Raw genomic sequence first — 12,316 nt, forward strand, 5'->3', positions numbered from 1 at the left:
TCTAAATAAACGATCGACTTGTCTATATAACATCGGGGGTGACGAGGGATGAATATGGTTCGAGACAATGTTTCTCAGATACTTGGAGCGGGTTCTTCGTAAGTAGTTCGAGAGGCGGAGAATCACGCTCCAATCGAGTGCGACGATCGTGTAACAGGCTACGAAGTAAAATATTAGGTTACGTTCAGTCACATTTACAGTAGAGGAATCTCGGGACACTCGACTTTCCCCGCTGGGGAACCATGGGCATAAGGAATCCAAGTTGGGCGTTTCATCAGACCTGACCGGCAGGGATAGGTTCCAGCAAAAAATGGTGTTGGCTCGGATGGTTATAAAAAAGAATATGCTGGAACTGGCCGGTGAGGTACGCTGTACAGTCGAGGACCGAAATCTGGAAGGGTGTGGTCCGCGAGGAAAAGAGGATCGTTGAAGCGTAGAACGCTTGTAGGAATATTATATTTTTATCGTTTCTCTGTTTGACGATTCTCGAATGATCGCATTCATTAAACGTCCTCTCTGCTTTGCCCAGAGATTTCTACGTTCGAAGATCACGCGGAAAAGTTGCGATAACTTCATTCTTGTTTTATGGTATTTTATGGTTAAAAAAAAAGTACATGCGACGAAAAATATGAATTATCGTTGCGTTTCGCGATACGGACTTCGTTTAATGCAGAAACTTTAAGTAATTACTTGGCGTAAAGAGAAACTTATTTTTCAATACGATCGGTAATTGAGTTATTTCAATTTCACTGTAATCGTTTATCGTAGAATTTTATTACCATGTTACAAACATCACGGAATGATAGGAAACGATATAATCTAATTAGCTCGTGTTCGTATTTACAATTTGAAATGTCTCTATAATAAAATTAACGCCGAAACACGTCCGATTGTTACTACGTCAGCGAAGTAAGAGATATCTCGTTGTTAATGTATCGTTGCCAATATGCCCGCTAGTTAATAGTACATACAAATTATTACTTAGTGCATACTGCTCGACGATAGTTCTGCCGCTCGTATAAACGTTTATTACTTGACTGAAGTCTGCAAAAAATAGTATACGAATTATTAATACGTACTTGTGTCCATTCAAGAACTTTGTTTTATATTGCCGTGAATATGAAACTATACCAACGTTAAATATATTAGCGCGTTTAATTTTCGTTTAGCCTCGCGATAAGCATTTTGTATTACGGTACATTGTAGCAGAGATACCTACGTACTCTTATTGGATGATTATCGCGTGAAACCTTCTCCTAAATCGTCGTCTGCCGCCTGAGATACGCTAGAACCTTAATAGTCATTTGTAAGCGTAAACAAAATTGAAAAAAGAGCGGGGAATAGCATTATACACGTATAAAGAGTGGAGAGAATATTTTAAGAATAATATGTTGCCGTGATGTCACGCATCTGGGTGTTAAAAGTCGGCCATAAATTTGAACCGGCTTCAGGGATTAAGATATTTGTTCAAAATTGTATACTTTGTTACAAAAAGAGGCAAAGTTGGAGAGAACCAGGCGACGTCTACCATTTTCGTTTCGGTCAGATGCATTTAACGAAGTCCAATCCTAATCCTAGCTGCTCCACCCTCGTTCAGCCAGCGTCTCCACCCTCTTGACCTTCCGTTAGCTTTTCCTTTTAGTTTTTTCCTTGTTTCTTTCTGGTCGCTTTCTGTCTCGCTGTGCCTCTCGGTTGACTTAACGCCAAGGTTCGTTACACGCGGTAACTAATTTCCCAAAGTAGAAGTTATTAACGTTTTCACGTTGCCATGTTTTCGTTTTCGTTGAACGAGAGAAACGTATAAGCAAGTTTCGAGTGTATCAACCTCTTCGCTTAATGATGCTGTGTTTAACTTAAAATTCCAATCGCGAGAGACGTACAGTATCTCATTCCTCTACTGTTCGTCTGCCATACGAATATTCTTAAACGTTCGTTGGTTGTCAGTGGTTGCAATTTTTCAAGGACCCAGGATCATAAGCCCTTGACGCATATTGAACGTAAGTCGGAAGAGATACACACGATGGTCGTCAATGTTTAAAGTGGCTTTTCAAAAAATGTCTACGCGTCGCGTTAGGCAACTAGGAGGTCCGTGTATGCGCGCATTCCTGCATTTCATGCTGCGTGTGCTTTCTACATCGCTTTCCAGGGGCTGACTTTCAGCCAAATGATGTAAGATCTGCTCGCACGCGAGCCGATATTATCCAGCAGGATACATAATAATGTCCAGACGCAAGAGTTATTGCATCCACGTTTTTTTCCAATGCACCACTCCTCTCGTGTAGGAAATTTGCAAACTCATTGGTTTTTCGTCTGCCAACCCTAAAAGATAGCATCGTCGACTACGGTAAATTTATACAGTTCGCTGACGTATCACTTTGAATCTTTGATCGATAAGTTTTCGTACAAAACGTAATTGTTTTGATTATTCTAGAAATATTGTATTAGTCCCAGCGATGTATAATTGCAAATAGAAACTTTTTTATGGTAAAATCCAAACGTTTTAATACGTTGATGCATCGTGGAACACATAGCTGCACGTGGCAAGGTTAGCGTATAGAAATATTAAATGCAAATATATTTCTAGTAAAGTCTATTAATAGAGTTCGTTAATATCCACATAAACTCCATTGATAACCAACGATTGCAATTAGTTATTAAGCGCAATGGAGATGTGGCTAATAGACGCTGATAGACGAATGCATAAATAAATAAATAACGTATAAATAAAACTGATCAAACTTACTAGATGCTATTTAGCAAGAAATTATGTTACCAGTTGGCCTTCGCTTCACTTTCACGAAGGTTACTTATCGACAAATTAAAACGGATTGAAGAGATCAAAAGAATCTTATAACAACATACCGCTGACGAAGTTAATCTAATTTGGTAAAAGAATACATCCGCGTCTCACGAGATATCATCGTCGTGCAGCAATTAACAACAATGTATTTTGAAGTAGGGAAAATATATTGAATGAAGATTCGCAAGAAATGTTGGTAAATTAATATCTTCCAGCTATCTCAGATTGATTATGATATTTTTTAATTGGATATAAAGACAAGGGAAGTAAAATGTTACGTACAATTACTAGTCATCTACGTACGATCTGTTTGAATGTGAGTTCTGATCTGTTTGTCTGTGCTAATTAATTTGAATCATCATTTGTAGTTTATATTTTATTTGTTTATCCTTTTCCCTATTTCGTTCGTACAAACGTTTTAAACTATTCGACGCATTAATAATTATACCTCGTATCTTTGCGTGAGATTATGATATTCATTAGTGTGTATTGACGGTCAAAGCTGATAACGCCAGCGACTTGGGTACGATAACATGCTATAGAAAAGAAACTACAGAAAACGCGAAAGAAATTTCTGTTTTTCTTTCTCGCTCGTATTTTTTTATATATTACGCGATATTTTCTTAAAGCATAATATTTACGTCTTACGTTTCGAACAAAAATATTGTTACTAATTCGTTAATATATCATTAATGTTTCAATTAAAAAAAAAATACCGCTATTCATTGTAAAATTATAGTTTTAATAGATCGTTCAAATGGAATATTGTTTGGTAAGAGCTACGGAGAATGCACAAATTAATTTGTAACATTTCTGGCGAATGGCTCATTAACAGGATCGAGAGCGCTTGAGTGGTCGAATCGATCGCCACGTCGGTAATAAAGTGCACCTAGTGGATGTCCGTAAAAGCCACTGGATGTTACCGGCAGGGTCGCTATAGTTTTCCAATTTCTACGTCCTTAAGACCAATTGCTTACTCGCATAATTCGATTACATCGATCTAGCAGAACAGTTCGATTAAATTAAAATGTTTTCGATGCAAAGCGGTTAAGTAATTTCAGAACTTTGAACAACGATCCTTTAAGAAGGACACTGATCGCTTCTGTATATTTAATGTTGTATTAATTTGAAAAATTAAAAAGAATTATTCGTACAAACTATAGCATTTGTAGGATTTCGTTTTACGTCTCTTTTATCATCATCGTACTTTTCGTATCATATCAAAATGAAGGAGATACGATCCTATATTGGAAGCGCATAGTCGTGACGGAAAGTAGAAAATCTTCGATTCTGCTCACGATGCAATTCATTCCCACCTTCTGTTGTTCGTGCTCTCTTTCTCTTTCTGTTTCTCTTGTGTCTCTTCGATCTATCTTGGAATTTCGTGGAGAATGCGCATGCGCGCTGATACGGTATACCGATGGACTGGGTCGCGGAGCGAGAGGGAAAAAATCGAGCGGAACACCGCCATGATGGCTCGATTCATTTTCGAGCTTAGCCGAGACTCGAACCAACGGGTCGGTCGTTACCGTTAGCGGAATGGGCCCGGGCTAACCGTCTTATGCGCTTCTCTCTACGACCTATTTCAATGATCGCCATACAGATGCCGCTGCGATAATTGTCGCTCCCGAAGATCGTCATCAAAACTTCGTGTCTCGAATGTGCATCGTAATGGCGGATCATAAGCATTCAAATGACAGATCAAAATTAAATACATTGTACTAACGAGATACAGCGAATCAACTATATACGAACGCCAACTACTTTCAGTAAATCTCACGATGGTACGCATAACAATGAGAAACAGGTAAATATGCACTTTTGTAATTGTAATCAAGGTTCGAGCGCCAAGCGAAAGATCACGCGATACTTCAAACGATTATAGAGGTTAATTGAACGTGTATTTGGCTCGACTTTGCTATAAGGGACACAAATTGCATTTATCGTTGATCGTTACACGTATTGATACGCATAGGTACGCTGACATTGAATATATTCGAAGTTGAATAGTTTATGTTAGGTTACTTTTTCTCCCGATGAATCTATGATATCGCATATAACCAACGACGAACTTTAAAAATACACGTGCTATTGGAAGTGGTTTCAGCGCTGTGTACTCTTTGCACGGAAGCAGTTGATGACTCGATATCGCGTTAAAGCGATTCTCTTCAACTACTTCTTGCCATTCGTACATACATCAATGGAAATACTAGAATACCGTTTTAGGTCGTCGTAAAGCTATAAGCTCGCGGTCCAATAGCGGCCACCTGTTGGCACGAAACATTAACCCATTTACCACCTTCCCTCATAAAGGTAGATAACTACTACCCTTGAAACGTGCACCTCTGCCTACGACTGTGACCTATTTAACATCTCAAACGACGAATTTTGTCTATCGCGAGTTCGTGGTTTTTCTTTGGTAAGCCATTAACATTTACTTATGGTAATACATATGTAATCAACACATGATGTAGATTATGTTATAAATGAAACTATTGGAGGAAATAGTTTGTTAATGAACGGATGATGATAAAATTATTTCTATCAAAATGAGAATAACTACGATAATATATTTATGCAAACTACTCTCAGTGAGCGTGATAAGACTATTAAAGATACGGAAATATTAGCATAGTGTTATGGTCGTCATTCAGGAGAACGGTCGTAGGTAATATTTCACTTTCGTTCGCTAACGTTCGGTCGTTATATCTCGCCGTTATCAGACTCGCCTTTGCAATTTTGTCGTCCATCCAACAAAAATATAATATATTCAAATAGATCGAAAAAAAAAAGAACGGAACGAGGCGGGCAAGTTAGAGCCAGACGGGCATTGGGATAAAGCAGAATATAACGGAGACGTCGGCTTCGGCCATGATATTTCGAGTTATTTGTTCGATGTCAGAGCCGCGGATTTTATTCTTTCGCTGGTGACATTACTCCGAGTCATGTTTGCACCCGTATACGAAGACGAAGGCGGTAGGCTGGCAGATGCTTCGCTAAAGGATAGAGGATTACGTAGAAAGATGGAAGAAAAATCGGCGAGGCGGGAGCGGGCGTAGCCGCGGCAGAAGAAAAATGAAGAAACGGAAGACTGGGCTTGCCGAGATGTTGCCTTTTTTATTTCCGTAAGGGGTCTGTGTGTCTGGAGAGAAAGACGGAACGATGCAGCAGCGCACGAGGAGGATCGAGAACCGGAGATTGCGAGCCACGTCTTCGCCCCTCTTCGACCCTTCTGGCCAGCGATGTTGCGATCCTCGAGTCTCTATTCTCTGGTATCTCCGCGAAACGAGTGGCCGCAAGTCTAACCACTACTATATACCCATTGCGATGACGACTACAACGAAGACGACGCGACGATGAGTTTGTAGCTAAAATGTATTTCACAAACGACATCGACTCGGTGGCATCGAACTCGATGTCGCGGTGGTAGGGACGATATCAGTGGGACGGCCATACGAAGAAGGGGATCGTGGAATCGGCAATGGTGGCGCGGAGGGGGCACGGGGAATCGTTCGTTTCATTTTCAGACCGAGAGTGGATTTTCTGTGTTGGGATATTCATTTATTTTTGTCTGAGACTGTTTCGTTTTCTCCTCGCGATCTTCCTCCCACTGGTTCGGCTCGTTCTTTCTTCGTCGTCCCAGTCGCGTTTTTCTGTCCGAGGAGTCGAAGCCTCGGTATTACCCCTTCCACCGTTCCTTCGTACTCTTTCTTTCTCTGTTTCGTGAGGCGTGCGCGGAGAGACCAGGTTCGAGCAACCTAATTTATCGAGCAGATGGCTCGGCGAGCGCGCAGCGACGGAGAAAGGGGATAGGACCAGTCAGACACTCGGCCACGTAGCATATAAAATGTAGATGTTCTTTGCCATCAGAGATATTGCTACATCATTGTATATCTCCGCGAGCTCGGCGCCGAGACCAGCCTCGCCGTGGTGGTTCGTCGTTCTCTTTCAGTCAATCCCAATTAACGACAATTCCCTCTGCCTGTTCCATCCCTCTACTCATCTTCCACCGCCTTTTCCTCCATGTTCCTTCTTTCCTCCGTAACGAATAACCAAGTCGGACTTGTCACCGGCGATATTTACGAGTTTGCTACTGTGAGCGTAGTAAAAACGATCGCGTAATTTTCGACGCGGCCCGACTCACGCCGAAGCTTCCTCTCAACACGAACAGGCACCAGTTCCGCCGGAATATAAACGCGGCTTAAGCTTCTCCGATTCTTTCGCCCATGAATTTCCAAACCGTTACTCGCCGTTTGTATTTGTCCCTATACATAGCCACGTTTCATCCTATCCGTTAAGATTTTCTTTTCCGTTTGCGCGGAAACGCAACCGTTTCCTAACTCGTGGGCGGTTAATTGGCGGTCTAATTTCTGTTAGAAATTTTCCGTGCAAATGATTCATAAGGAAAGAGGAGACAAAGGTAAAAAGAAGCCCGTACATGGAAAATAAGACTGCTGGCGAAGGATGTTCGAATAGTTTTTGAAATAAAGAGGGAGCGTGACTACCGGGTGGAGCCACCCTTCGGCAATTTACAAGGCATTACTTTTACGATGGAAGGACAAAGTGTTTCTTCCGTGATAAGTGGTGCAATGGACGGACAGACTGTGCTCGTCGTTAGGATAGGTAGAGAAAGGGAGGAGATAGGCGAAAGAGAGAAGAGTCTGCGGTTGGACGAGTCTTCTAGCAGGGGTATATAGTCGCTCGTAAACTACGATCATTGCTTTATTACGTGCTCCCTGATGTGTACCCGCTAATTGTTAGGTGCGAACACATTTATAGACAGGTTGTTCATCCGTTTCTTTAGCTTCCAATCGGTGAACACAATGGCCATCGTTCTCACGCGTTAATCGATTCCAATGATGACATTTACTGCGACGTATCTAATAGTGTCTAATAGAACGTACACACGGATAACGATAACCGTGGCTGAATCGACACCTCGTTATCGGACGTTTCGCTCCCTTTTTTCACCAATTTCGACAATACGCGCGCCTATAAGTTTTCCACTTGGAGTCGTTACACAGCGATGACATTTTATCGTACTCGTTGAAATTTCGATGGTTTCTCGAGGTTTCTCGAAGCGTGTATATTGGTAGAGTACACAGCACCTGTTACAGTCTGTAATCCAAGTTTTATGTCGCTGCTAACACTCAAGCTTGCTCTCTAATTGGTCTTTACGTATCCCATTAAGCGTTAAGTGTTTTATGAACATCGAGATGTTCCGAAAACTATTTGGACGGAACGACTTCTTCCCGCGTTTTCATTGCCTCCGTGCTTTTGCAACTTCTTCCCTTTTTGTTCGTAAAACAGACCGGAATTTTGCGTTTTACCTACTAAGCCTGTGAAACTTTATCGTTCCTCGATACGTAGATACGTAAATGGGAATTAATGAAATAGCAGCCAGAGAATAACCGGATCGCAAGTACTCGATTCAATTTTAATTAACAACTAGCCACTTCGTTCCGATGCGATTCTTATTCGTTCTTTCCATATATGCACATTTATAAGTTTTCACGGAAGACATTAATATACTATTCTCCGTGGATGGTTATGCTGCACGACTTACTTAATTAAAGATCGAGTATTTAAAATAATTGGCAGTGAATGGTCGTCCTTTATCGATCCGCTGTTTTACTCTCAATGAAAACACCTTTGCATTTTCATTGCGTTCCAAAGTATGTAGACCGTTCACACACCTGATACTTACGACCTTTTAATTACGATATTTAACGATTTCTCCTTGCTTCTAATAACGCTTATCTACGTTTTCTGTCCCGGATAATCGATGGACTAATATCTATTTTAGAGAGATCGAAGAAAACGTAGGCTTTTTTTTCTACGTCCTTAACCGATTGTTTTTTATTTAACTTATCTTCCGATTTTGTTGATTTTGCTCGTGTATCACGCGAAAGCTCTTTTTGTTTTATTTAAAAGTAATATTCATAAATAGGAATTACATCTGTTAAAACAAACTTGGAGATATTTAAAATGAATTTACGACGAGATATTGAGCGTTACTGTGACTTTCTTGCTTTCGTCCTCAGGCATAAATATGTATGAAAGGAACCACGATGCATTGAACTGCGTAATTTGTGGCTTCGAGAGGCTCAGGCTGGGGACCATAGCGCTCGTAGCCACGAAAATTTTCAATGAATATTTAATATATCAAGTAACAACGGACCGCGTATAAATAAAAATTCTCATCGACGAATGTGCAATGCCACAGATTATTCCAAGGCGGGTCGTTCACGAAATTTTCGTCGGTTTTTAAGTTAAATTGCTCGTAAAGTACGTACATAATTTACACAGTAACGCTCGCACAGTTCTGACTTTTGTTACGCAAATCAAAATATTATATTTGTATTAGACAACTGAGTAGTTCTCATAAAATTAGATAAAAATGCAAGTCAGAAATCATCGTCGTACGAATCGGACAAAATCGGGATACTACAAAGTATTCTGGAAAGCTGGAAAAAGTAGTTTGTTCACGGATTTAATTACGTGGCGGTTTGAAAGGAGGAAGGAAGATGAACGAAAGGCGTCGTAAGGACAAGGGACAGGTGTATATATATATATATATATATATATATATATATATATAATAGATATAAATCACGCTGCTTGGTCGACGATGTCTCGCCACATTCGCCGAAGAATTCGTAGCTTATGAGCTCCGTTCGTTCGAGGAACCTAAAAAGGATTTTTTCCCGCAGACATTTAATCAACCATCGTCGGTTTTATCCTACACCGTCTTCGTTGAGACGAAGATCGCGGACCTCCCGGTAAAACCCTTTAATTAAATTTAATTAAATTTGTACACAGCGTAGGTATCCTTTTTTACGCGGCGCCGTACACCGCGGAAATATTTCTGGAATGAAAGCGAGAAGAGGTTCCTCTCGCGGTTCTCCGATGTTTATCGAAGCCGGTTTCTCCGAATATCGATCGAATATGTAATGCTGCCCTATGGTAAAATACTCTTTATTCGATCAACTTACAAGGGACACGCAGGATATCGAAGATATTCGAGTATTTTTGCTGTACGTAACGACGCTTTACTCCAATCTGGAGAAAGAGAATTTGGAAAAACGGGATAATACCGTCGGTCGTGAAATCGTAGGAACAAGTAAAAGACGCAAAGATAATAACGTGGAAGAGCCGACAGAGGAAAGAGAAGAAAAAGAGGAGTTGGAACGGAAAGAGAAAAATGGATCTGCGGACCTTTTATTTGCGAGAGTACGTCGAGTTGGTCGAGCGGAGGAAAACGACGTTATTAGCGTGGGCAGTCGGATACCAGAACTTGCTCGTCATATTTCCTACCTGAGTCCTCCCACGGTTCCGCCCGCATCGTATCTTGCTTCGTTCCATCAGTCTCTTCGGGAAAATATCGAACAAGCCACTCGTATACACTGCAGCCACGTACGAATTTTCGTATTTGTCTGGGATCACGTTTGGATAAAATGGCAGTACGGATCCCCTGCTGACGCCGATATATAGACGACTTCTCTACGTGGTCTAGCCAAACACACAGTTTCTATTCCAGCAGCTGGTCGTACACGTACATTCGCTAAACCCAATCCGTATAAACACACACGTACACCAGTAGAAAAGAAGACGATACTACGTGGGTTACCTGCGCGTATATCTCACGATATGCTTTTCTTCATTACTCTGGCGTCACGTAATGCCAGCGACACGGCTGGAAACGGGCGGACGGGCTTTCCAGTCGAATAGAAACTTCGCTGCAACCAGATAAATTACCTTTCTGCTCATTAACTAGAAAATACTCGCGACAAATTGATGGAAATTGTAAACGAAGAACAGCGAACGAGGAGTTGAAAGACATAGGAAGTGAATAAAATGGTACTCGTCCGAGGAAACGTTATCGAGGATATTTAAATAAAACAACCTACTATTTGCATAGTATCTCTTTTTCTTTTAATTGGCGGAAAAATTTGTGTATCCGGAGAACAACGTTGTGCTTACTACGTACGAACTACGTGTGTACGTTTTATATGTCCATCCTGTGTTAACAACGTTGGCGCGGAAGAGAAGGAAGGGAAGGGAAAGGAATCGTATGTCGAGGAAAGTATACCGAAAGTGAGGGGCTAAAGCGCAAGTTTGAAGTTTTACGCGCGCAAAAAAAAAATAGTATTTGGCGCAGCCTGTATTCGCGCGAAATTGGCCCGTAAACAAGGTTGCTCGTCAAACTCGTGATGCGGATACGTCGAGAATGGCCAAAAGTCATATCATCCCTTCGTTCGTTCGACGTAGAAAGAATCTCTGTTCCTCCTTCAAACGAGACCAGGGAGTATTCCGAACAGATTTTCTATGTTGAGACTTTTTCTTTCTCATTTTCCGAAACGCTAAATAAGGCAAAAAATTCATCGAATAACGCTAATTCATCGAAACGCTAGAATCGTAATTCTACTTTTGGTCAACTGAGAAACGTAGGCACTGGAACGTTTAATATCGCGAAACGGTAGCAAAATACAATTTTCATTGCTGTTTATACAACGCTGTTGTATCCCGACGGCAAGTACGAGGAAGTTTGCAAGTGTGAAACGATAACCGTAGTCGGTGAATGGAAATGCCTGTTGCCAACAAGCGAGCCGGAGGTCATATAAATAGATATACACGCATAGATATCGATGTTATAGGTCGAGATAAAAGGAACTTGCATGTTTTACACCGTTACCTCGAGCGTCGCTCGAAGCCCATGCAAAAATGGCACATTTACGGTCGACGGAAACTTCGACCGCGTCTTGACTAATTCGCCGCGAAATTTTCATCCTGCGGATTTCCTTCGGCATCGGCGACGTTATGTACCGATTTTATGCCATCCACTGGTCGTATTTAGAGTCGCTGGGAGTTTCAATGGCGTCAAAAAGACGAGGGGGAACGAAGAATCTCGACACCTTTCTATCTCGATATCCACTTAATGAAAATAACCTTTTCTTTCTCTTTTTAACAAAATCTGAAATTCACAAAGGAATGCTACATTCGTTGGGATTATTTGTAGGTCCATTAACGTTATCGATATCTGTAATCATCGATCGATATTGAAAAATATGATATCGCGATGTCACAACTCTTTGCCAGAGTTAAGACATAAAAATGGAGAAAGTTTCCTGCAAAAATTCGATCCGGATTCTTCGTTTGATTATCTGCTGGTATATTTTGGTCTATACTAATCACTTTGAGCGTAATATAACGTCTACTCTCAGAGGAACGTTAACCAGCATGATCCAACATCAACAGCGTTGCAGTTACGAAAGTTCTATGTTATTGCCTGGTGGTTGGCCAGCTGAACGTGTCATAAATCCTAGCAGAATCGCCGAAAGAGTACTCTCACTGTCGGTACTCTTACCGTGTCACGGCTTTTCAGCAAAGATAGAGGTTGAAAACAGTAGAGACTCGTTAGAAAAATTGACGGTACTTGTGATAGACAATGACAGATACGTAGCTAGTCCCCGGATCCGGAGAGAGAGATTCAGGTCAGTAAACAAAGGTCAACAA

At 41.2% G+C, this 12,316-nt stretch overlaps 1 long non-coding RNA gene across 1 annotated transcript in view; it reads left to right on the top strand.

Moving 5' to 3' along the window:
- Nucleotides 1–4,469: 4,469 nt before the first annotated feature.
- The window catches only part of LOC125386899, a 77,781-nt gene continuing 69,934 nt past the window's right edge, over nucleotides 4,470–12,316 (top strand). The window contains exon 1 of the long non-coding RNA XR_007227456.1: nucleotides 4,470–4,607. This is a non-coding gene — a long non-coding RNA (uncharacterized LOC125386899). The remainder of the gene's footprint in view (nucleotides 4,608–12,316) is intronic.

Source organism: Bombus terrestris, chromosome 18 (assembly GCF_910591885.1).
Source record: "Bombus terrestris chromosome 18, iyBomTerr1.2, whole genome shotgun sequence".
NCBI lineage: Eukaryota > Metazoa > Arthropoda > Insecta > Hymenoptera > Apidae > Bombus > Bombus terrestris.